Consider the following 25,970-nt stretch of genomic DNA (forward strand, 5'->3'; position numbering starts at 1 on the left):
TACAATAAAAAAAGTTCATAAGTAAACCAAGGTAGAAATTCAAACATGCACATATGTGTACACACACACAAAATAAAAAACAAAGAACACTAAGAAAGGTAATTAAGTAATCATAAAAGGCAGTGTAAATGCATATGAATTCTAAAGCAAACATATGGAACAATACGTACATAATTGTATTTTTAAGGCCATGACATACAAGAATGTAATATATTTGACAATAACTGCACAAAAGATGGTGGGAACAAAACTGTATTTAAGTAATGACACCATATAGTAGCTCCAATCCAAAAGGACAAAGCAAGAAAACAAAAAATGGTAAGTAAATATAAATGAAAAGAATGTCAAGAAAGTATCTACCATATAACCCAAGCAAGTCACTGTTTCAAGTAAAAACTGATGTTTCATGAAAAAGCTACTAGTTCAACCAGCAACTCAAACAATGGCATAAATATCTTACATGGATTTCCTATTCTGTCACGCATAATATTAAAAACCTAAACTCAAGATTAAGATTAAATGAAAATAATGTTTCATCAAGAATGTTCCCTGGTAGTACAGTGGTTAAGAATCGGCCCACCAAAGCAGGGGACAGAGGTTCGATCCCTGGTCCGGGAAGATTCCACGTGCCTTGGGGCAACTAATCCCATTTGCCACAACTACTGAACCCATAAGCCCTAGAGTACATGCTTCACAACAAGAGAAGCCACCACAATGAGAAGCTTGTACATGACAACCATAGTAGCCCCCACTCACAGCAACTCAAGAAAGCCCACATACAGCCACGAAGACCTAGCACACTCAAAAATAAGTAAAAAATTTAAAAAAGAATGTTCTTAAGTGCAGTAGGGTTTTCTGTGCGTGTGTAGTGTTTTTGTTTAACTGTAAGTGCTCAAAAGTAAGTAATACTAGCATACACTGGTGCCTTGTTTCATGCTAAGGCATACACTAGCCTGACCAAATACTAGTTTCACACTATCATACAAACGTCAATACAGTGGGAAAAGCAAGTAACATATTAGTATTATCACGAAAACAGTTAAGACTTTGCAGACCACCTGAAAAGACCCATGGATCACATTTTAAGAATCATGATCTAAAAATACATATCACCATATACTGTTGCCAGGTCAGCATAAGCTGAAGAAAAAGCTCTTCAATACTATAATTAGATGATTTACAAGACTTAAAAACCTGACAAGATGAGTGATACAAGTAAAAATGGAAAATGAGTCACTATAACAAATTTTATCAGCAGGAAAGCTCCATGTCAGGCTGAGCATTTTCTCTCTCCAGACAGTGAAACAAAATCTTCAAATCACAGTATGAAAATGACTCTATTAGCAAGCAACTTTCTAGAAAGCTATAAACTCAATGGTCACAGACAGACTTTGCTTCCCTTAAAGAAACTAGAGCCTGATCAACATAATTAATTATGTGTGAGAAATAACCTCATCAGAATACCAGAGTGACTACAAGGACCTAGAATTTTCCAACTCTAGAGTGGAATATGTACAAAATCGCAACTGCAAACATTCCCAGATAGTTTCATATCCTCTGCCACTGCTTCAACAAATTCTCTCCCTTTTTAACCTTTGATGGCAAGGTCTGTCCCCATCTTACTCTCCACTATATTACTCCTACTACAAAATAAGCCCTTAGATCATAAGAAATAAATCATTAAAATTTTTTTTCCACTCCTAGTGTTTCCACCTCAATTCTACTAATATTTCTAGCACATCGTATATTAACAATCCTTAATCCAGTAACAGTTGCCCTTGATTCCTTATGTCTCACTTCCACTATAACCTTTTTCCCTTCCATTCACAGCCAAACTCCTGGGGAAAAGTGACTTGAGTGACTACTGTGTGCTCAACCATACATCAACCTGCACATTTATTCAGAGATCACTCTTTAAGCCCATATCATGAGCCATTTACTGTGCCAGGGGAAGAGTGATAATACTCAGAACAATATTATGGAGACATTTTTACAGATAATGATTTTACAGATCCCTTTTTACCTATGAAAAATCTGTAACTCTAAGAAGACAGATTAAATAACTTGACCAAAGTTACAGAATTATAGACCAGAGTCAGCATTCAATCAATCTTTCTACTGGCACTTTCCCAGTAGCATTCAACTACTCTTAATAACTTGTAAGGATAGTGGTGGGAAAACAGAAAAACTAAAATTCCCTTGATTCCTTCCTTCCCCTCCCACCACTTTCTCTTATTTCTTTCCTCCCATTCACAGCCAAACTTTTGGGAGAAAGTTATACACATTTAACTGTCTCTGCTCTTACAGTCATCTCCCCATTTAGTCTGAAATTAACTGCAACACACACCACCACTCTCCCACCCAAACATTCTACCAAAACCAGGGAATGTGTGTTACTCTTCTGACAGCTGTAGCCTCATTGCTCTATTATAGAGTATGGTACATAAAGCTCAGAAAGGTTATATGGACTTTATAAAGTTCAAATTCAATTAAAAAAAAAAAAAAGCTATATAAAGTAACATTTTTTCTAAAAATATATCTATGCCAAAATAATCTCAGTTTTGCTCTAAGAATAAGAATAGACTCTAATTTACATTCTAAGGAAAATGCACATCAATATTTTATCAATACAAACACATAGAACATAAATCATGTATTATCTGAAACTACTTTAATAAAGATATTTTGTAAAAGTATTATCCTACCTTAAAATTCTTCTTCCCAAAGAACTTTTAGAGAAAACAAAGAAAGAAAGGGTAAATGACCCATAACACTGAACACAACTCAAACATAACTAGGATAAACAATGTACATCTTCCCTTTCCCCCTGTTACTGTCACTGATTACTTCCCTCCTGTCCAGAATGTATCCATTATTAGAAGTTAAACATTTTTCTAATTTTAGAATGTATTACTTCCTTTCTGATTACAAAGGTAAACACAGAGCTGATTAAGTAAATAATATAAAAATATACACTCAAAAATAAAATTCCCTTCACTGATCACCTGAAACTATTGCAACACTGCTAACTGGCTATACCCCAATACAAAATGCTTTTTCTTTAAAAAATAAATATAAAATCAAAAAAATAAAAATAAAAACTTCCCATCCTACTTCCTCCCACAAAAGAAAACTATTCATCTCATTTTTCTTATGTATAGAATCTACATGTAGATATAATTTACATACATATAACAAAAATTAGAATACTACATACACTGCTCTATAATTTTTCTCACATAACAATGTATCTTAAATGAATGTAATGTCCATCTGTATAAATATAAAAGCATGTAAGATAATCTTTCCAACAGCTGCTAAGCTCCTTTCCAACTACCACACAACTGAGGAACATTGAGGATTTTCCAATGTTTTGTATTACTATTACAGGCAATAATACAAAGTTCATCCCTTTACACTTTAATTTTAAAGCATTCCAAATACTACATAGCATAAATTCAAAAAGAACTGCTGTATCAAAAATATGCATTTTCCCCCTTTTATTGTAGAACATTATAAATACATGCAAAAAGAAGAGATTAAGAAGTGGCAAGAATACACATATACACAATGGAGTATTACTCAGTATTACTCAGTATTACTCAGCCATAAAAAGAATTCATTTGAATCAGTTCTAATGAGGTGGATGAAACTGGAGCCTATTATACAGAGTGAAGTAAGCCAGAAGGAAAAACACCAATACAGTATACTAACGCATATATATGGAATTTAGAAAGATGATAACAATAACCCTGTGTACGAGACAGCAAAAGAGACACTGATGTATGGAACAGTCTTATGGACTCTGTGGGAGAGGGAGAGGGTGGGAAGATTTGGGAGAATGGCATTGAAACATGTAAAATATCATGTATGGAACGAGATGCCAGTCCAGGTTTGATACACGATACTGGATGCATGGGGCTAGTGCACTGGGACGACCCAGAGGGATGGTATGGGGAGGGAGGAGGGAGGAGGGTTCAGGATGGGGAGCACATGTATACCTGTGATGGATTCATTTTGATATTTGGCAAAACTAATACAATTATGTAAAGTTTAAAAATAAAATAAAATTTAAAAAAAAGGAAGAATAAACATGATTAAGATAAAAAAAAATAAAAAAATAAAAAAAAGAAGAACTATACAAAAAAAGTCTCAACGACCCAGATAACCATGATCTGTGTGTGTGATCACTCACATACAACCAGACATCCTGAAGTGTGAAGTCAAGTGGGCCTTAGGAAGCATCACTAGAACAAAGCTAGAGGAGGTGATAAAATTCCAGCTGAGCTATTTAAAATCCTAAAGACAATGCTGTTAAAGTGTTGTACTCACTATGTCAGCAAATATGCAAAATAGCAGTGGCCACAGGGCTGGAGAAGGTCAGTTTTCATTCCAATCCCAAAAAAGGGCAATGCCAAAGAGTTTTCAAACTACTATACAATTGTGCTCATATCACATTCTACAAAGTTAATGCTCGAAAATCCTTCAAGATAGGCTTCAGCAGTATGTGAAACTGAGAACTTCCAGATGTAAAAGCTGTGTTTCAAAGCTGCAGAGGAGCCAGAGATCAAATTGCCAACATCCGCTGGATCATGAAAAAGCAAGGGAGTTCCAGAAAAACATCTACTTCTGTTCCATTGACTATGCTAAAGCCTTTGACTATGTGGATCATAACTGTGGAAAATTCTTAAGAGACAGGAGTATCAGACCACCTTACCTGTCTCCTGAGAAACCTGTATGCAAGTCAAGAGGCAACAGTTAACAAATGGACATGGGGCAACAGGAACATATATATCAATAATTAGTTTAAATGTAAATGGATAAAATGCTCCAACCAAAAGATACAGATGGGCTGAATGGATACAAAAACAAGACCCATATATATACACTGTCTACAAGAAACCCACTTCAGACCTAAAGACACATATAGACTGAAAGTGAGAGGATGGAAAAATATATTCCATGCAAATGAGAAGCAAAAGAACGCTGGAGTAGCAATCCTCATATCAGCCAAAACAGACCTTAAAATAAAGAATATTACAAGAGATAAGAAAGGACACTACATAATGATCAAAGGATCAATCCAAGAGGAAGACAGAACAATTGTAAATATCTATGCACCCAACATAGGAGCACCTCAATACATAAGACAAACACTAACAGACATAAAAGGAGAAACTGACAGTAATACAATAATAGTAGGAGACTTTAACACCCCATTCACACCAATGGACAGATCATCAAAACAGAAAATTAGTAAGGAAACACAAGTCTTAAATGATACATTAGATGACATGGATCTCATTATCTTCAGGACATTCCATCCAAATGCAGAAGAATACACCTTCTTCTCAAGTGCACATGGAACATTCTCCAGGATACACTACATCTTGGGTCACAACTCAAATCTCAGTAAATTTAAGAAAACTGAAATCGCATGAAGCATCTTCTCTGACCACAAAGGTATGAGACTATATATCAGTTACAAGAAGAAAACTAAGAAACACAAACTCATGGAGATTAAACAACATGTTTCTAAATAACCAACAGATTACTGAAGAAATAAAAAAATTTCTAGAAACAAATGACAATGAAAACAGGACAATTCAAAACCTATGGGATGCAGCAAAAGCAGTCCTAAGAGGGAAGTTTATAGCAATTCAATCCTACCTCGAGAAACAAGAAAAACATCGCAGAGACAATCGAATAACTTTACACCTAAAACTGGGAAAAGAAGAACAACAACAAAAAAACACCAAACCAAAATTAACAGAAGGAAAGAATCATAAAGATCCAAGCAGAAATAAATGAAAAAGAAATGAAAGAAACACTAGTAAAGATTAATAAAACTAAAAACTGGTACTTTGAAAAGATAAACAAAATTGACAAACCCTTAGCAAGACTCATCTAGGAAAAAAAAAAGAGAAGAATCAAACCAACAAAACTAGAAATGAAAAAGGAGAGGTTACAACAGACAATGCAGAAATACAAAGGATTATAAGAGACTATTATGAACAACTATATGGCAATAAAATGGATAACTTGGAAGAAATGGACAGATTCTTAGAAAAGTTCAATCTTCCAAGACTGAACCAGGAAGAAACAGAAATTATGAACAACCCAATTACAAGCACTGATATTGAAGCTGTGATCAAAAATCTCCCCAAAAACAAAAGCCCAGGACCAGATGGCTTCACAGGAGAATTCTATCAGACGGTTAGAAAAGAGCTAATGCCTATCCTTCTAAAACTCTTTCAAAATATTGCAGAGGAAGAACACTTCCAAACTCATTCTACAAGGCCACCATCACCCTGATACCAAGACAATGCAAAAAAAAAGAAAATTACAGGCCAATATCACTGATGAACATAGATGCAAAAATCCTCAACAAAATTTTAGCAAACAGAATTCAGCAACACATCAGAAAGCTCATACACCATGACTGTTGAGTTTATTGTAGGAATGCAAGGATTCTTCAATACACACAAATCAATCAATGTGATAAACCATATTAACAAACTGAAAGATAAAAATGATCATCTCAACAGATGCAGAAAAAGCCTCTGACAAAATCCAGCACCCATTTATGATTAAAACTCTTCAAAAAAATGGGCACAGAAGTAACCAACCTCAACATAGTAAAGGCCGTATATGATGAGCCTACAGCAAACATTATTCTCAATGATGAAAAACTGAAAGCATTCCCCCTAAGATCAGGAACAAGACAAGGGTGTCCACTTTCACCAGTATTATTCAGCATAGTTCTGGAAAGTCCTAGCTACAGCAATCAGAGAGGAAAAAGAAATAAAAGGAATCCAGATCAGAAAAGAAGTAAAGCTCTCACTGTTTGCAGATGACATGATACTGTACATAGAAAACCCTAAACATAGTATCAGAAAATTACTAGGGCTAATCAGTGAATTTAGCAAAGTAGCCGGATACAAAATCAATACACAGAAATCATTTGCATTTCTATATACTACCAATGAAAAATCAGAAGAAGAAATTAAGGAATCAATCCCATTCACCATTGCAACAGAAAGAATAAAATATTTAGGAATAAACTTACCTAAGGAGACAAAAGAACTGTACATAGAAAATTATAAGACTGATGAAAGAAATCAAAGAATGACATGAACAGATGGACAGATATTCCATGTTCCTGGGTAGGAAGAATCGATATTATGAAAATGACTATACTACCAAATGCAATCTACAGATTCAATGTGATCCCTATCAAATTACCAATGGCATTTTTCACAGAACTAGAACAAAAAATTTCACAATTCATATGGAAACACAAAAGACCCCGAATAGCCAAAGCAGTCTTGAGAAAGAAGAATGGAACTGGAGGAATCAAGCTTCCTGACTTCAGGTTATATTACAAAGCTACAGTCATCAAGACAGTATGGTACTGACACAAAAACAGAAACATAGACCAATGAAACAAGATAGAAAGCCCAGAAATAAACCCATACACCTACAGGTGTCTTATTTTTGACAAAGGAGGTAAGAATATACAATGGGGCAAAGACAGCCTCTCAATGAATGGTGCTGGGAAAACTGGACAGCTACATGTAAAAGAATGAAATTAGAACACTTCTTAACACCATACACAAAGATAAACTCAAAATGGATTAAAGACCTACTAGGTAAGACCAGAAACTATAAAACTCTTAGAGGAAAACATAGGCAGAACACTGGGTGACATAAATCAAAGCAAGATCTCTATGACCTACATCCTAGAGTAATGGAAATAAAAACAAAAGTAAACAAGTGGGACCTGATTAAACTTAAAAAGCTTTTGCATAGCAAAGAAAACTATAAGCAAGCTGAAAAGACAACCTTCATAATGGGAGAAAATAATAGCAAATGAAACAACTTACAAAGGTTTAATTTCCAAAATATACAAGCAGCTCATACAACTCAATAACAGAAAAACAAATAACCCAATCAAAAAGTGGGAAAAAGACCTAAACAGACATTTCACCAAAGAAGAAATACAGATAGCTAACAAACACATGAAAGATGCTCAACATCACTCATTATTAGGGAAATGCAAATCAAAACCACAATGAGATATCACCTCACATAGGTCAGAATGGCCATCATCAAAAGTCTACAAACAATAAATGCTGGAGAGGGTGTGGAGAAAAGGGAACGCTCTTGCACGGCTGGGGGGAATACAAACTGATACAGCCATTATGGAAGATGGTATGGAGAGTCCTTAAAAAACTAGGAATAAAACTACCATATGACCCAGCAATCCCACTCCTAGGCATATACCCTGAGGAAACCAAAATTGAAAAAGACACATGTATCCCATTGTTCACTGCAGCACTATTTACAATAGCTAGAACATGGAAGCAACCTAGATGTCCATCGACAGATGAATGGAAGAAGTTGTGGTACATATACACAATGGAATATTACTCAGCCATAAAAAGGAACACTTTTGAGTCAGTTCTAATGAGGTGGATGAACCTAGAATCTATTATACAGAGTGAAGTGAGTCAGAAAGAGAAAGATAAATATCATATTCTAACGCATGTATACAGAATCTAGAAAAATGGTACTGAGGAATTTATTTACAGGGCAGCAATGGAGAAACAGACATAGAGAACAGACTGATGGACACGTGGAGAGGGGACAAGAGGGTGAGATGTATGGAAAGAGTAACATGGAAACTTACATTACCATATGTAAAATAGATAGCCAATGGGAATTTGCTGTATGACTCAAGAAACTCAAACAGGTGCTCTGTATCAACCTAGAAGGATGGGATGGGGAGGGAGGTCCAAAAGAGTGGGGATATACGTATACCTATGGCTGTTTCATGTTGAGGTTTGACAGAAAACAACAAAATTCTATAAAGCAATAATCCTTCCATTAAAAATAAATAAATAAAAATAAAAAAAGCACATGGAACAACAGACTGGTTCAAAATTGGGGAAGGAGTACAACAAGGCTCTATTTTGTCACTCTGCTTATTTAGCTTATATGCAGTGTACCTCATACAAAATGCCAGGCTGGATGAATTACAAGCTGGAAAAAAGACTGCCAGGAGAAATAACAACCTCAGATATGCAGATGATACCACTCTAATGGCATAAAGTGAAGAGAGACTAAAGAACCTCTTGATGAGGGTGAAAGAGGAGACTGAAAAAGCTGGCTTGAAATACAACATTCTAAAAACTAAGATCATGGCATCCAGTCCCATCACTTCATGGCAAACAGAAACAGAAAAAGTGAAACAGTGGCAGATTCTATTATCTTGGGCTCCAAAATCATTGCGGACGATGACTGTAGCCATGAAATCAAATGACGCTTGCTCCTTGGAAGGAAAGCTATAACAAACCTAGAAAGCACATTAAAAAGCAGAGACATCATTTTGCTGACAAAGGTCCATCTAGTCAAAGCTATGGCTTTTCCAGTAGTCATGTACGGATATAAGAGTTGGACCATAAAGAAGGCTGAGTGCCAAAGAATTGATGCTTTTGAACTGTGGTGCTGGAAAAGACTCCTGGAGAGTCCCTTGGACTGCAAGAAGAGCAAACCAGTCAATCCTAAAGAATATCAACCCTGAATATTCACTGGAAGGACTGATGCTGAAGCTCCAATACTTTGGCCCCTAAGCAAAGAGCCAACTCATTAGAAAAGAGAAGGGGGTAACAGATGTTGAGATGGTTAGATAATAATATTGGCTCAATGGACATGAATTTGAGCAAACTCCGGGAGATAATGGAGGAAAGGGGAGCCTGGCATGCTGCAGTCATGGAGTCACAAAGAGTTGGACATAACTCTTTGAACAACAATAAACAAAACAAGCACAATGAACCATCAGATATTCACCATCCAGTTTCAATTATCATCTTGTGATGGGTGTTTCATTTAAACACCCCATTTTGCCCAAAACCGCATTATGTATATATTTTAATGTAATACTTATTTTGTCAAATGAATCTCCAAAATGGTACCAATCAACACTCTGACCAGATCAGAGAAGTTACTTGATGGCCCACACCTTCTCCAAAAAGGAGTATCATCCTTTTGCTATTTGACAACACACACACACATACAAGCGTAAGTTTCTATTTACATTTCTACTACTGAGAAGCTTTTTTTTCCCCCCATAAATTTGTTAACAATTTGTGTTTCTTGAAACTCCAGCTGATGTTCTCAGCCTGTTTTTAAAGCTGAAATGTTAATCCCTCCCATAATGATTTTCAAGAGCACCTTATACATTTCAAATACTTTGCTATTATACAGTTGGAAATATTTTCCCAAGTTCATATCATGTAAAAGTGCCTTGATAAATACTTTTTGATCAGGAAGTATTACTTCTGGATGCTCAGTTGACCCTGGTCAATAACTACAAAGCTGTATCGCTCATCTTGCATCAATGCTAGGCTGCCTCTCATATTTAAGTTAAATTTACACAGAAAACCAAAACAAATAGAAGAGGCTGGTCCATCTACCCTTTCTTTAAGCTCTGTAGTCCCTACCTTTGCTCCTGGGTAATGAATGCTCAACACTCATTAAACGTTCAGTCCATACCTTCCTTTTTACAGGATGTTAAAGGTGTAGAGAATACAGCTTCTCCCAAATGGAGTTGATGCAGGCTAAACTTCACAATATTAGGCAGCTAATCTTTAGCATATTAAGTTCAATGCAATTCCAGTTAAAATCCCAGCAGGATTTTTAAAGGTAAAATACTTCAGAAAATTAATGGAAAAACCAATAGAATTGCTAGATCAACCTTCAACAGGAAGAACAAAGAGGGGAAGACTTGTCCTACCAGACACTGTGACATATTCCAGAGAAAACTGTTCTGTACTGGTAAGAATCTATAACAGCAATGCAACAGAACAGGTATTTCCAAAACAGATCTATTTACAGGAAACTGTTAATGATAAAAATGATACTACAAATCCATACAGACAGGATATATTATTCATTAAACATGTGTTACAGAAACTGGCTCACTTAAAAGGAAAAAAAGTTGTATCCCTAGTTCACAATACACAAAAAGGTGAACTCCAGATGGAGCACAGACATAAAAGGTAAAATACAAAACATGAAATCTAATTAGAAAACGTAGAATACTGTTTTGATCTTGGAAGTGAAGCATAGATTCAAAAACATGGAAAGATTCTGCCAAAGCACAGATGAAAACAGAACAAAATTTATAGCACAATTATCATTTATACAAACTTAAAAATGCACATGTAACACCATACATAAGAACACATACATACATAAGAATATATTTAATAACATATTAATTATATTCAAGTGAGTATGTTAAGACAATTGGTAAATGAGAGCAGGGATTTGACTGAGGATTGGGGAAACTAGACATATACTGGCCATAGACTTGGGATGACATTGTATTCTGGTGACATACATTATAGGTAACTGAGTAGCAGGACTCAAATCATATCTCAAAAATATTCATTATGACTATCACTATTTACTATTTGCTTTTGGCGCAGTGGTAAAGAATCCACCTGCCAAGGCAAGACATGCAAAAGACATGGGTTCAATCCCTGGGTCAGGAAGATCCCCTGGAGTAGGAAATGGCAATCTGCTCCAGTACTCTTGCATGGAAAATTCTATGGACAGAGGATCCCACTGGGCTCATTCCACAGTGTCAAAAAAGTCAGACATGACTGAGCACGAACACACATTTTACTATTTGACAATGCATACATAAAGACTGTATCTATATCTGTACCTGTAATGTTACTATTATTAGAGAAGCATTTCATCACTACTATTAATATCCATCTTGAAAGAAACTGCCTTGACAAAAAGTTTCTTCCTTGAAATCAAGCAGGAAAAAAAAGAAATCAAGTGGAGGCCAAGGATTCTACCCACTCCTTTGTTCTTGGTTTACTACTACTCATACAATAATAAGACCCTTGACTCAAGAACTTGAGAACTAGATGCATAATTCAAATAGTGTGTCTTCTCCGCCCCCCTCCAACCCATTTCCCAATTTATCCCCCCAGCTAACTAGGAAATTATCTGAATATTACTTGCGACATCGCAGACAGTGTATTTCACATCTGATATAATCTCTGAGGACTACTACAAGGCTAATATTAAAATACATGAGGGATTTCCCTGGGAGACCAGTGGTTAAGACACTCCTAGAGCAGAGGGCACAGTTCAAGCCCTTGTCAAGGAACTAGTATCCCACATGATGCACAGCGCTGTCCAAATAAAAAGAAAGAAAGAAAGAAAAATTATTGTATATATATAACTGAATCACTTTGCTGTACACATGAAATTAACACATTATTAACCAACCTAGGTCTCCCGCATTACAGGCAGATTCTTAACTGTCTGAGCCACTAGGGAAACCCTCAATCAACTATGCTCCATAACAAAATGAAGTTAAAAAAAAACAAAATACATGAGTTATGCACTTGACAGTATAATTTCTCAAAAATGGTAGAAGAAATATTAGAAACTCAATGTCTTTTCAGGTTAATTATTTTTCCTTCAATAAATATTGAATAAGTACCTATTCTAGGCCTGGTGAACAAGACAGTCAAGGTTCCTATCTTTGAAGCTCAAGATCTTGGTACGAAAGACTCAAAGAGACCTTCCTTCTTAATTCTTCAGTTCAGTTCAATCACTCAGTCATGTCTGACTCTGCAACCCCATGGACTGCAGCATGCCAGGCTTCCCTGTCCATCAGCAACTACCAGATCTTACTTAAACTCATGCCCATTCAGTCGGTGATGCCATTCAAGCATCTCATCCTCTGTGGTCTCCTTCTCCTCCTGCCTTCAATCTTTCCCAGCATTAAGGTTTTTCAAATGAGTCAGTTCTTCACATCAAGTAGCCAAAATTTTGGAGTTTCAGCTTCAGCATCAGTCCTTCCAATGAATATTCAGGACTGATTTCCTTTAGGATGGACTGGTTGGATCTCCTTGCAGTCCAAGGGACTCTCAAGAGTCTTCTCCAACACCACAGCTCAGAAGCATCAATTCTTCAGCACTCAGCTTTCTTTATAGTCCAACTCTCACATCCATACATGACTACTGGAAAAACCATAGCTTTGACTAAACAGACCTTTGCTGGCAAAGTAATGTCTCTGCTTTTTAATATGCTGTCTAGGTTGGTCATACCATTTCTTTCAAGGACCAAGCGTCTTTTAATTTCATGGCTACAGTCACCATCTGCAGTGATGTTCCAGCCCAAGAAAAGAAAGTCGGTCACTGTTTCCATTGTTTCCCCATCTATGTGCCATGAAGTGATGGGACCAGATGCCATGATCTTAGTTTTTTTCAATGTTGAGATTTAAGCCAGTTTTTTCACTCTTCTCTTTCATTTTCATCAAGAGGCTCATCAGTTCCTCTTCACTTTCTGCCATAAGGGTGGTCTCATCTGCCTATCTGAAGTTATTGATGTTTCTCCCAGCAATCTTGATTTCAGCTTGTGCTTCATCCAGCCAGGCATTTCACATGATGTACTCTGCATATAAGTTAAATAAGCAAGGTGACAGTACACAGCCTTGATGTACTCCTTTTGCAATTTGGAACCAGTCTGTTGTTCCATGTCCAGTTCTAACTGTTGCTTCCTGACCTGCATACAGATTTCTCAGGAAGCAGGTCTGGTATTCCGATCTCTTGAAGAATTTTCCACAGTTTGTTGTGATCTACACAGTCAAAGGCTTTGACGTAATCAATAATAAAGCAGATGTTTTTCTGGAATTCTCCTTATTTTTCTATGATCAAACAGATGTCATCAACTTGATCTCTGGTTCCTCTGCCTTTTCTAAATCCAGCTTGACATCTGGAAGTTCACGGTTCATGGACTGTTGAAGACTGGCTTGAAGAATTTTCAGCACTACTTGGCTAGCATGTGAGATGAGTCCAATTGTGCAGCAGTCTGAACATTCTTTGGCATTGCCCTTCCTTGGGATTGGAATGAAAACTTAAGTTCTTAGTGCTGATTCAAGCCCAGCCACCAAGTTCAGGTTCAGTTCAGTTCAGTTCAGTCACTCAGTTGTGTCCGACTCTTTGCAACCCCATGAATCGCAGCACACCTGGCCTCCCTGTCCATCACCAACTCCCGGAGGTCACTCAAACTCACGTTCATCGAATCTGTGATGCCATCCAGCCATCTCATCCTGTCGTCCCCTCTTCCTCCTGCGCCCAATCCCTCCCAGCATCAGAGTCTTTTCCAATGAGTCAACTCTTCACATGAGGTGGCCAAAGTACTGGAGTTTCAGCTTTAGCATCATTCCTTCCAGAGAAATCCCAGGGCTGATCTCCTTTAGAATGGACTAGTTGGATCTCCTTGCAGTCCAAGGGACTCTCAAGAGTCTTCTCCAACACCACAGTTCAAAGGCATCAATTCTTCTGTGCTCAGCTTTCTTCACAGTCCAACTCTCACATCCATACATGACCACTGGAATAACCATAGCTTTGACTAGACAGACCTTTGTTGGCAAAGTAATGTCTCTGCTTTTGAATATGCTATCTAGGTTGGTCATAACTTTTCTTCCAAGGAGTAAGCGTCTTTTAATTTCATGTCTGCAATGACCATCTGCAGTGATTTTGGAGCCCCAAAAAATTAAAGTCTGGCACTGTTTCCACTGTTTCCCCATCTATTTCCCATGAAGGGATGGAACCAGATGCCATGATCTTCATTTTCTGAATGTTGGGCTTTAAGCCAACTTTTTCACTCTCCTCTTTCACTGTCATCAAGAGGCTTTTGAGTTCCTCTTCACTTTCTGCCATAAGGGTGGTGTCACCTGCATATCTGAGGTTATTGATATTTCTCCCGGCAATCTTGATTCCAGCTTGTGCTTCTTCCAGCCCAGCGTTTCTCATGATGTTCTCTGCATATAAGTTAAATAAGCAGGGTGACAATATACAGCCTTGACGTACTCCTTTTCCTATTTGGAACCAGTCTGTTGTTCCATGTCCAGTTCTAACTGTTGCTTCCTGACCTGCATACAGGTTTCTCAAGAGGCAGGTCAGGTGGTCTGGTATTCCCATCTCTTTCAGAATTTTCCAGTTTATTGAGATCCACATAGTCAAAGGCTTTGGCATAGTCAATAAAGCAGAAATAGATGTTTTTCTGGAACTCTCTTGCTTTTTCGATGATCCAGCGGATGTTGGCAATTTGATCTCTGGTGCCTCTGCCTTTTCTAAAACCAGCTTGAACATCTGGAAGTTCATGGTTCATGTATTGCTGAAGCCTGGATGCAGTAGTTTGAGCATTCTTTGGCACTGCCTTTCTTTGGGACTGGAACGAAAACTGACCTTTTCCAGTCCTGTGGCCACTGCTGAGTTTTCCAAATTTGCTGGCATATTGAGTGCAGCACTTTCACAGCATCATCTTTCAAGATTTGAAAGAGCTCAACTGGAATTCCATCACCTCCACCAGCTTTGTTCATAGTGACGCTTTCTAAAGCCCACTTGACTTCACATTCCAGGATGTCTGGCTCTAGGTGAGTGATCATAGCATCATGATTATCTTGGTCATGAAGATCTTTTTTGTACAGTTCTTCTGTGTATTCTTGCTACCTCTTCTTAATATCTTTTGCTTCTGTTAGGTCCATACCATTTCTGTCCTTTATCGAGCCCATCTTTGCAGGAAATGTTCCCTTGGTATCTCTAATTTTCTTGAAGAGATCTCTAGTCTTTCCCAGTCTGTTGTTTTCCTCTATTTCTTTGCACTGATCGCTGAGGAAGGCTTTTTTATCTCTCCTTGCTATTCTTTGGAACTCTGCATTCAGATGTTTATATCTTTCCTTTTCTCCTTTGCTTTTCGCTTCTCTTCTTTTCACAGCTATTTGTAAGGCCTCCCCAGACAGCCATTTTGCTTTTTCGCATTTCTTTTCCATGGGGATGGTCTTGATCCCTGTCTCCTGTACAATGTCATGAACCTCTGTCCATAGTTCATCAGGCACTCTATCTATCAGATCTGGTCCCTTAAATCTATTTCTCACTTCCACTGTATAAGCATAAGGGATTTGATTTAGGTCATACTTCCACTGTATAAGCATAAGGGATTTGATTTAGGTCACACTTCCACTGTATAAGCATAAGGGATTTGATTTAGGTCATACCTGAATGGTCTAGTGGTTTTCCCTACTTTCTTCAATTTAAGTCTGAATTTGGCATAAGGAGCTCATGATCTGAGCCACAGTCAGCTCCCGGTCTTGTTTGTGCTGACTGTATAGAGATTCTCCATCTTTGGCTGCAAAGAATATAATCAATCTCATTTCAGTGTTGACCATCTGGTGATGTCCACATGTAGATTCTTCTCTTGTGTTGTTGGAAGAGGTTCAGGTTACATCCTTTCTTAGTATACTATATATAGCTCTCCAATCACTGTACTTTCCACACTGTGCTCCATTTGCACAGGAGAGCACTTAATTTGCCTTTACTTCTCAACCCTTCTCTGAGAGGGCAAAAGACTGTCCCAGTTTTGTTTACTATTACTTCCCAGGTACACAGCACAGTGCTCAGAATGCAGTAAAAACACAGTAATCAATTAATTATCAGCAGGAACTGTTAATTTAATTAAAAACAGTCTAAGAGCCAAACAAAAGACTCACCTCCCTAGTAGGAACTTCTGTCCCTCTACCGTGCTGCTTAAGGTTTCCCTACTCTTCTGTAATAAACCCAATAAGCCAAGACAAATTCATTACAACCATGTCTCAAGTACCCCTGCCACTAACCTTCAACCTGTGAAGTATCATTTGACAGCAAAGAAAGCAGGGAAGAAAAAATTTAAACCTGTGCTCTAATTGAGTGTGCGACCTCCCACTGGAGCACATACCACCTCTTACTACTAGAATTCTCCTCATTCCTGAACCAATCTGCATTAATAATCTTCTAGGCCCCATCATCTTTGAAGTTTCCCTTATCACTATTTTCTGGATCACATATTCTTTTGTTGAACCAGTGGCTTGCAATAAAAGGATGTGTGCATGTACATTTTCTGAATCTTTGTATATCTAAAACTATTCAGTCCTAGATACAGAATTTTATGTTGAAAATAATTCTCTCAGAAGTCTGATAGAACTCCTAAACTACATTCAGCACTCAGCACTGACAATGAAAATCAGAGTGATGCCACTCTGGTTTTTCCTCCCTGGTAGGCTAGTGCTTTTTTCCCCTCAGGAAGTTTTTAGGATCTTCCTTTATCATTGATGTCTTCAAAATTCATAAGGATGTGTCTAGATGGAGGCTCTTCTTTTCATCATACTTGCTCACTTCTCAGTAAACCCTTTCTATTATCTACTTATTCAGGAGTCATTTCTTCTGTTTATCTTCGGCTCTCCTTTCATGCAACAGGCTTTCAGTGAACTTTTCCTTGTTCACTGATATTTAAGACTGAGGTTATAAGAATTTGCATGTGAATTTTTCCTTCTGATACAGAACTTAAAGAGTTATTAGCTGGGAAGGCAAAACTTAGGTTGAAAAGCCAAAGTATGAATGAAGGTCTTTCTTCAGAACCCCTCTCCACATTATTTACCTGAAGAGCCAGACAACTGGGTGTGGGTGGGGGGGGCAGTGTCCACCTGTTTAAGATACGAACCTCTTACTTCTAATAACTGTAGATGGTATCCTCTCAACCCTCCCTTTGCTGGGACACCTGGTCAGGGTTACTACTAGAGGCTCAGAATCAGCAGATACCTCAGTCCTACAGCTGGGTAATGCTGAGAAGAAACACACTCAATTAGAGCACAGGTTTAAATTTTGAAACCATTACAGTGGATAGTAAGTATTAGGAACACTGCAAATAAGTTAAATGACAAATTATAGACTAGGCAACTTGGAATCCTAATTCCCATTCACAGTGGATTATGTATAAAATAATACATATTTTACATATTAAATATGTATATGGCTTTCTTTAGTGGGGAGGAGGCACACTGCACGGCATATGAGATCTTAGTTCCCCGACCAAGGATCAAACCTGCACTTCCTACATTGGAAGCATAGAGTCTTAACCATTTGAATGCCAGTGTAGTCCCAAAATACACCTTTACTATAAACAACTAACTCATACACTTTTGTCTCTTAAGCTATTAATAGCTGAAAACTGGTATCTCAGAACAAATATACTTTTTAATTAACCAGACAATTTAAGCAACAAACCATTCCCCAAACCATTATGAAGAAGAGGCCAAATGGAAGTTAAGGCAAATATGATGATTCTACCTGTTAAATATCTGCTACATCCCAGGTACTATGCTAGGTGGTAAGAGAAACAAATATATAACATAATACCAAGGAACCACAGACTAAATGGGGAAACAAAAGGGCATGAAAAAACATTTCCTATAATGAACACACTCAAAAAGAATTTCTAATCTATCAAGGAGCAAGACAAGGTCAGTCAAGACTTCATCAACACTCAGCTAATTAACCTGAAACATGAGCAGTAGTTTCCCAGATGAACTTTAGAAAGGGCTTTGTAAGCCTAGAGAACATATGCAAAGGCATAAAGTTCCACAACAATACACACTTTTTTAGGTACAAAACTTCAGAGAAAAAGTCGCAAAAAATAACATTGGCCAAATGAAAAATACATATAAGCCATGTGTGTGTGCTCAGTCATGTTGGACTCTTTGCAACCCCATGGACAGTAACCTGCCAGGCTCCTCTGTCAATGGGATTTTTCAGGCAAGAATACTGGAATGGGTTGCCATTTCCTTCTCCAGGGAATCTTCCTGATGCAGGAATTGAACCTATGTCTCCTGTATTGGTAGGTGGATTCTTTACCACTGAGCCACTTGGGAAGCCTACATATACCCGGTATCTAGCACAAAATAGGTTCTCAATACTGGCTGAATGAATAAACATACAAATAAATATATGCTATCAAAGGAGAGAAAAGATGGGAACTGTAATAAATCCACAATAATCTATGAACAAGAAAATAACAACATGAATTAGAGTCATGTATAGCAGGGCTTTGAGTAACTTAGTTTATATACTTTAGGCTTTCCAAGGTTTTTATTTTAGTAATGATATTAAATAATTTTAAAAGTATACTGGACAGATATCAAGAATTAACTCCATGTGGTATTAAAAGCAAACAAGAAATTCAGAATAATTCCCAGGTTTTCAACTTGAGAGAATGGGAGGATAATACGAGGGAAGCAAGGGAAATTAGGAGGAAAACAGCAGCAATGTTAAACTATCTGTTTCATCAAAGAACAGCTGTCTATTAGACAAAATATTTATAAACACTGACCACATACTAAGACATAAAACAAGCCTCAACAAATGTCAAGCCATAAAAATCATATGGCTTATGTTCTCTGACTGCAATGGTATAAAACTAAAAGGCAGTAAGAATGTAAATTAAAATTTTAAAAACTTAGTCATATACTTCTAAAATAACCCACGGGCCAAAGAAGCAACCATAATGGAAATCATCAAGTATTTTGAGTTGAACAATTATAAAAATATCATATATTAAAACTTTTCAGATTTGGCTAATGCAGTACTTAGATAAGTCATTTTTTAAAATATCTATAATAGAAAAGAAAAACGTTAAGACTTATTTTGTAGCCTAACATATAATGTATCTTGGAGAATATTCCATGTACACATGAAACACATGATGGAACAGAAGAAAGTATAATTCTGTTCCTTTTGAATGGAATGTTCTGTATATATCTGTGAAAATCCACTTGGATCATTTAAGGTCAATGTTTCCTTTTTGAGGTTCTGTAGCATGATCTACCCACTGATAAAAAGGGAGTATTAAAGTCCCCTATTATTATTGTACTGCTGTGTATTTCTCCCTTTGGGTCTGTTAGTATTTTTTAAACATTTAAGTGATCCTATTTGGGTGCATAAGTATTTACAAATATTAAATCCTCTTGTTGTATTGACCCCTTTACCATTATGTAATGCCCTTCTGTGTCTTTTATTACAGTCTTTCCCCACTACAATGGTATGAAAATAGAAACAGATTCTAAGGAAAAAAACTGAAAAATTCACAAATACGTAATTAAACAACATACTACTGAACAACCAACAATTCAAAGAAAAATCAAAAGAGATATTAAAAAATATCTTAAGACAAAGATGGAAAAAGAACATACCAAAACATACAGGATGGAGCAAAAGCAATTCTAAGAAGGAATTCCATAGTAATACAGCTCTATGTCAGGAAACAAGAAAAATCTATAGTAAACAACCTAACTTTACACCCCAAGGAACCAGAAAAAGAAGAACAAGGGCCAGAGTTAGCGGAAAGAAGGAAATAACAAACATCAGAGCAGAAATAAATAAAATAGAGACTAAAAGACAATAGATATGGTCTATGAAACCTAAGACATGGTTCTTTGAAAAGATAAACAAAATAGACAAATCTTTAGCTAGTTACCAAGAAAAAGAGAAATCAATAAGATCAGAAATGAAAGTGGAGATGTTAACAACTGATAAAACAGAAACACAAAGAATCATGAGACTACAATGAACAATTATACACCAACAAGGACAACACAGAAGAAAACAAATAAATTCCTAGAAACATACAACCTCCCAAGAATGAATGATGAAGAAAGAGAAAATCTGAACAGACTGAAGTAAGGAGATGGAACCATTAATTTTTAAACAAACTCCTAACAAACAAAAATCCAGAATCAAATGGCTTCATTGCTAAATTCTACAGAACATTCGATGAAGAATTAATACCAATCCATCTCCAACTCCTTCAAAAAAACAGAAGGCAAGAGAACAATTCCAAATTCATTTTATGAAACCAGCATTAGCCTGAAACCAAAACCAAAGATTCACAAGAAAAGAAAACCACAAATCAATATCCCTGATAAACACAGATGCAAAAAATACTCAACAAAATAGTAGCAAACTGAATTCAACAAAATATTAAAAAATCACACACCATAATCAAGTGGGATCATCCAGAGATGCAAGGATGGTGTAACATTCATAAGTCAGTCAATCTGATATACAACATTAACAAAATGAAGAATAAAAACCACATGATCACTTCAACAGATGCAGAAAAAGCATCTGACAAACGCTAACCTCTTTGACCCACTTCTCAGAGTAATGAAAATAAAACAAAAATAAACAAATGGGACCTAATTAAACTTAAAAGCTTTTACACAGCAAAGGAAATCATAAATAAGATGAAAAGACAACACTCAGAATGGGAGAATATACATGCAAATGAAGCAACTAATAAAGGGTCAATTTTCAAAATACACAAGCAGCTCAAGCAGGCTCAGTATCAAAAAACAAACAATACACGCAAAAAACAGGTGAAAGACCTAACGTTCTTCCAAAGATGACATACAGATTACCAACAAACATGTGAGAAGATACTCAACATCAATCATTATTACAGAAATGCAAATAAAAACTACAATGAGACATTACCTCACACTTGTCAGAATGGCCATCATCAAAAACTCTACGAACAATAAATGCTGGAGAGGGTATGGAGAAAAGGGAACCCTTTTGCACTACTGGTGGGAATGTAAATTGATAACTACTACTATGGAAAACAGAATGTAGGTTTCTTAAAAAAAAACAAAAAATAAAACTATCACTGGCAGTTGGATTCTTAACCACTGAGCCACCTGGGTATCATTAGAGCAACATGAAACACTAAAAGACAGTGAAAGTACTCATTTAAAATTCTAAGTGAAAAATAAATAGGGTGAAAATCAACTTTATAACGAGCCAAATTATGGATCAAGAGTGAAGGTCAGACTTCCCTGGTGGTGTAGTGATTAGGACTCTGCCCTTCCACTGCAGGGCCTGTGGGCTGAATCCCTGGTTGCCTCTTGTCTTCAACCAAAAAAAGAATGAAGGTAGTGCAAGAGTATTTTCAGGCCTATGAAATCTGTAAAGACTTATCTCCAAACACACTTTCTCTGACCCTTACAGAAGATCCCAAAGAGTGGGAGTAAACCAAATAAAAGGCAGACCTAGGAGACAAGGGAGTCAACACATCAGACAGGCAAAGGAATGATGGTGCAGGCAAGCCCCAAGACATCTTTTAGAGAGCTACGAGTACAGATTAGAGAAGAACTCCAGAAGAGCTCCAGAAGAGTATTTCAAGAAAAATAAACTGACTGATTAAGTTATAAAACAGATGTCAAAAAGTATACTCCAAGACCTTTTACAAACTGTGGAAAGATGAGTGAATATTTCAATGTTCAAAGAAAACTAAGCAAATTTTAATTTTTAGTGAGACAACTTTGAAATACAGTTGTATAAGAAAAGAATTCTAGAGATAAAAGCTAAAAATATCTAACAAATTTCTGACATTGTTCTAAGATCTATGCATGTATTAACTGACTGAAGCCTCATGATTACTTTCCAACATCATACTCTATGTGGGTCATATGTAAACTATTTTTATAAAATCCTACAAAGGAAAATGGAGTTTGAAATTTTTTGTATAACCATATTGAAAGAATGTTGGAAGAGACTAAATGAGGAAAATTTCTCATTTAACATCACAGGAAGAAAATACTTCAAACTGATGATATGTTTTCTTTAGCAATATAAAGAAGAAACAGGAGAGCTAACAAGCAGCATGCGGGCAGCAGAGGCGGGTCATGGGGCGAGAGGTATCCCAGCCACCACCGTTAGTATGGCCCAGAGCCGTAATGGAGGTGAGGCACAGACCCCACGGGCTTGGGGCCAAGGCCAGCAGAAGCCCTTCCAGGTGGGTTTCTACAACATCAGCGGACCCTAGGCAAGGGCAATTTCTTGGTGGTGAAGCTAGTTGGGCATCGAGTCACCAAAACACAGGTTGCAATAAAAATAATTGACAAAACATGATTAGATTCAAGCCATCTGGAGAAAATACATCGAGAGGTTCAGATAATGACGCTTCTGAACAATTCTCACATCAAAAAACTCTGTTTATCAGTTTTGAATGCATGGAGGTTGATTGTTAAATTTAGGATGAAAATTTAAAAACGTATCTCTTTACTGCAGATGTGTTTGTGCTCAGTCGCTCCTGGGGCAGCCTGCCATTTCCTATTCCAGGGGATCTTTGCTACCCAGGGATGAAACCATGTCTCCTGCACTGGCAGACAGGTTCTTTACTACCAGCATCACCTGGAAAGCCCACATTGCCGAAAAGTCTACTATATAGTGCGAAAAGAATTTGAGTTAAACTAGACACTTCCACCTTGGCAGATAATTATTAAACTTTAAAACTAGCTGCTCTTACTAGTTTTCCTAAACTTGTCTGTGCAAAGGCAGATGTGACCATTTGTCTATCCTGTTTCAAACCTTCCATCAAAAATGGAGACCTGTAACACCTGTGCCCTGATGAGAGCAAGGAACCTGCCATCTAATCCACATTAAAAACCTACCTCACCCTGTCTGTCCGGTTTGCTCTGTGACTTTATTTTTGTTCTCCTGTTGAAACTATACCTTTAGGGAAAAGAATAAAAAGAAGAAATAGCTAAAAGTTAAAAACAGTTGCCTCTAAGAAGGGTAGTGGGAACAGACAAACTGCGTATTTTCGTTAAAAATTTTTTAATTTTACAACTATTTGATGTTTTATACTCTCAGCAAGTAATATTTTATGAATATTAGAAAATTATTAAAGTTAAGAAATACTCTTGGTAACATCAACATCCACAGCAGTGTTTCCCAAAGGAAGTAACAGTTCTGGAATAACAGTTCTACAGAACATTAAGAGCCGCTATATGAAAAGTCATATGAAGTAAAAGTAGGGGGCTTTTTCATGAAGGTTTATTCTGAAGCCCTTCATATGTTAAGATACACTTCACAGTTTTTTCACAGAACTACCCACACTCCCTTCCCCTTGATTTCAGCTCAAAAATCTTACTGTTTTAAGTCAGCAGTTATCAAATGTAATTAAGTCCACAGACCAGGGTCAATCTATATATAACAAAGTAAGAAAAGCAAGGATATACTGAGCTTTAATCAAGTTAAAATTATACTGAGCTTTAAGTTAATCACCTTATAGACCATTCTGTATTTTGAGGGCATATCCTTTTCACGTTCTTGGAGCTGAAATATATCTTCTTTTACAAAATAATGGTGATAAGTGGCAGTTTTTTTAAACATTTTTACTTTCCAAAATAAAAAGCTGACAACCTTATGTCAGCACCTACCTCCAGCCTACTAAGAAAAGCGAAAAGTTTATGAAGTCAAATCTGGGAATCTCATGAAAACTCTTTTAAAAGATGATCAAAACAATCCTCTAAGGAAAAGAGTCACCACAGAAATGGAAAGATAACCCAGAGAGAGAAATAGCATTAAAAAAAAAAAGACAACTGAGAAAAAGGAGATAGTAACGTATCAGATGTACCTAATAAAGTAGGTTAGGGAAAATAAGCAATAAAAACTGTTTATTGAAGTTAACCATTCCAAAGTCACCTATGATCACTGGGCTTAATTAAATGCCAGACTGCTGCTACTGCTGCTAAGTCACTTTAGTCATGTCGGACTCTGTGTGACCCCATAGACGGCAGCCCACTAGGCTCCCCCATCCCTGGGATTCTCCAGGCAAGAACACTGGAGTGGGTTGCCATTTCCTTCTCCAATGCATGAAAGTGAAAAGTCAAAGTGAAGTCGCTCAGTCGTGCCCAACTCTTAGCAACCCCATGGACTGCAGCCTACCAGGCTCCTCCGTCCTTGGGATTTTCCAGGCAAGAGTATTGAGTGGGGTGCCAATGCCAGACTACATGGGGCTTAAAAGTAAAGACAAACAGGCTGAGTTTAGCTTACACTTTCTAAGCTCCTCAGAGATCAAAAGATGTTTTGGGATGGGCAAACCTAACCATTAATACAAGTTACTGGTTAAAGAATGAAGAGATTGTTGAAACTAGGTTACTTACTAACCATAAATATTAATAGTCTAACAAACCTACTCTTTCATAAACTGATGATTAAGTCTAAATCTTCTGTGTAAAACATATATTAAAAACATAATCAAAGAATTTTCTAGGAATGTATCACCTAACTTCTAACAAATGGAATTTGCATTTCAAATTACAAGTGAAAGGAAATATATTGTTCTCTAAAACTTCACATAGTGTCTGGCAGAAAACAACAGGTACTTAATAATAATCTCCTAAAAAATTAATCAAAGCTTATATTCACCAATACACATATATAAGTAAAAAAAAAAAATTCACCTATCAAGCAAATATCACTATCCTATGAATGCACATATTTTACTATAGAAAAAGCCAAAAACTTTTAAATTGCCTTAATTTCACCTCACTTGAAGACTGAAACCAAAAGCAGAAAGGCAATTCTCCACCCCAATCTCAGTTTCAGCCTATATCCTCTAGAATTAAAAATAGCTTAGCCACCTAACAGGTCAGGCAATGACAGAGGTGTTTACAATTCAGTTGAGTGTGGCTTTGGCTCTCTTCGTGAAATTATACTTTAAAACCTTCATATTTAGGAAAAAAATATCAGTTCTATAGAACACTTTCATATGTTCAGGCTTTTGCAACAAGTATAATATTTTGTGATCACAAAAAGATTTTTATCAACTATTAATAAAAGATCACTACCTTTTTAAAATTTGTAAATGACACTTAAATATAACATAAGTGTTTTTTGAATGGCAAAGAAATACCAAACTGGAGACAGTATAACATTTCAAGACTATATTGGATTTTTTAAAAGGATAGTTGGTGCCTTTTCATCATAATATCCAGTCATCTAAACTGTGCAAATAGAAAACAGAATGTCTCCACAGTGACATTTTATTATTTAGCTAGTAATATCAGTTTGCATATCCCTGATGATATATTAGTTATGAGATGAACAGTTATCTTACATGCAATAATTAGCTATACTGCATTCAGTAGATAGCAGGTAACCACAGATTTAAAACAACAAAACTGACAACGCTAATGTTGTTTAACTGCTAAGGCGTGTCCAACTCTTTTGTGAAACCAAGGACTGAATAGCATGCCAGGTCCTCTGTCCATGGGA

The 25,970-nt window shown here is 36.7% G+C and overlaps 1 protein-coding gene across 2 annotated transcripts in view; it reads right to left on the reverse strand.

The window, feature by feature from the left end:
• MTF2 (metal response element binding transcription factor 2) overlaps window positions 1-25,970 on the reverse strand; it is a 72,620-nt gene that overhangs the window by 29,037 nt on the left and 17,613 nt on the right. The gene's annotated exons all lie outside the window — the stretch shown is intronic.

Source organism: Bos indicus x Bos taurus, chromosome 3 (genome assembly GCF_003369695.1).
Source record: "Bos indicus x Bos taurus breed Angus x Brahman F1 hybrid chromosome 3, Bos_hybrid_MaternalHap_v2.0, whole genome shotgun sequence".
Classification (NCBI taxonomy): domain Eukaryota; kingdom Metazoa; phylum Chordata; class Mammalia; order Artiodactyla; family Bovidae; genus Bos; species Bos indicus x Bos taurus.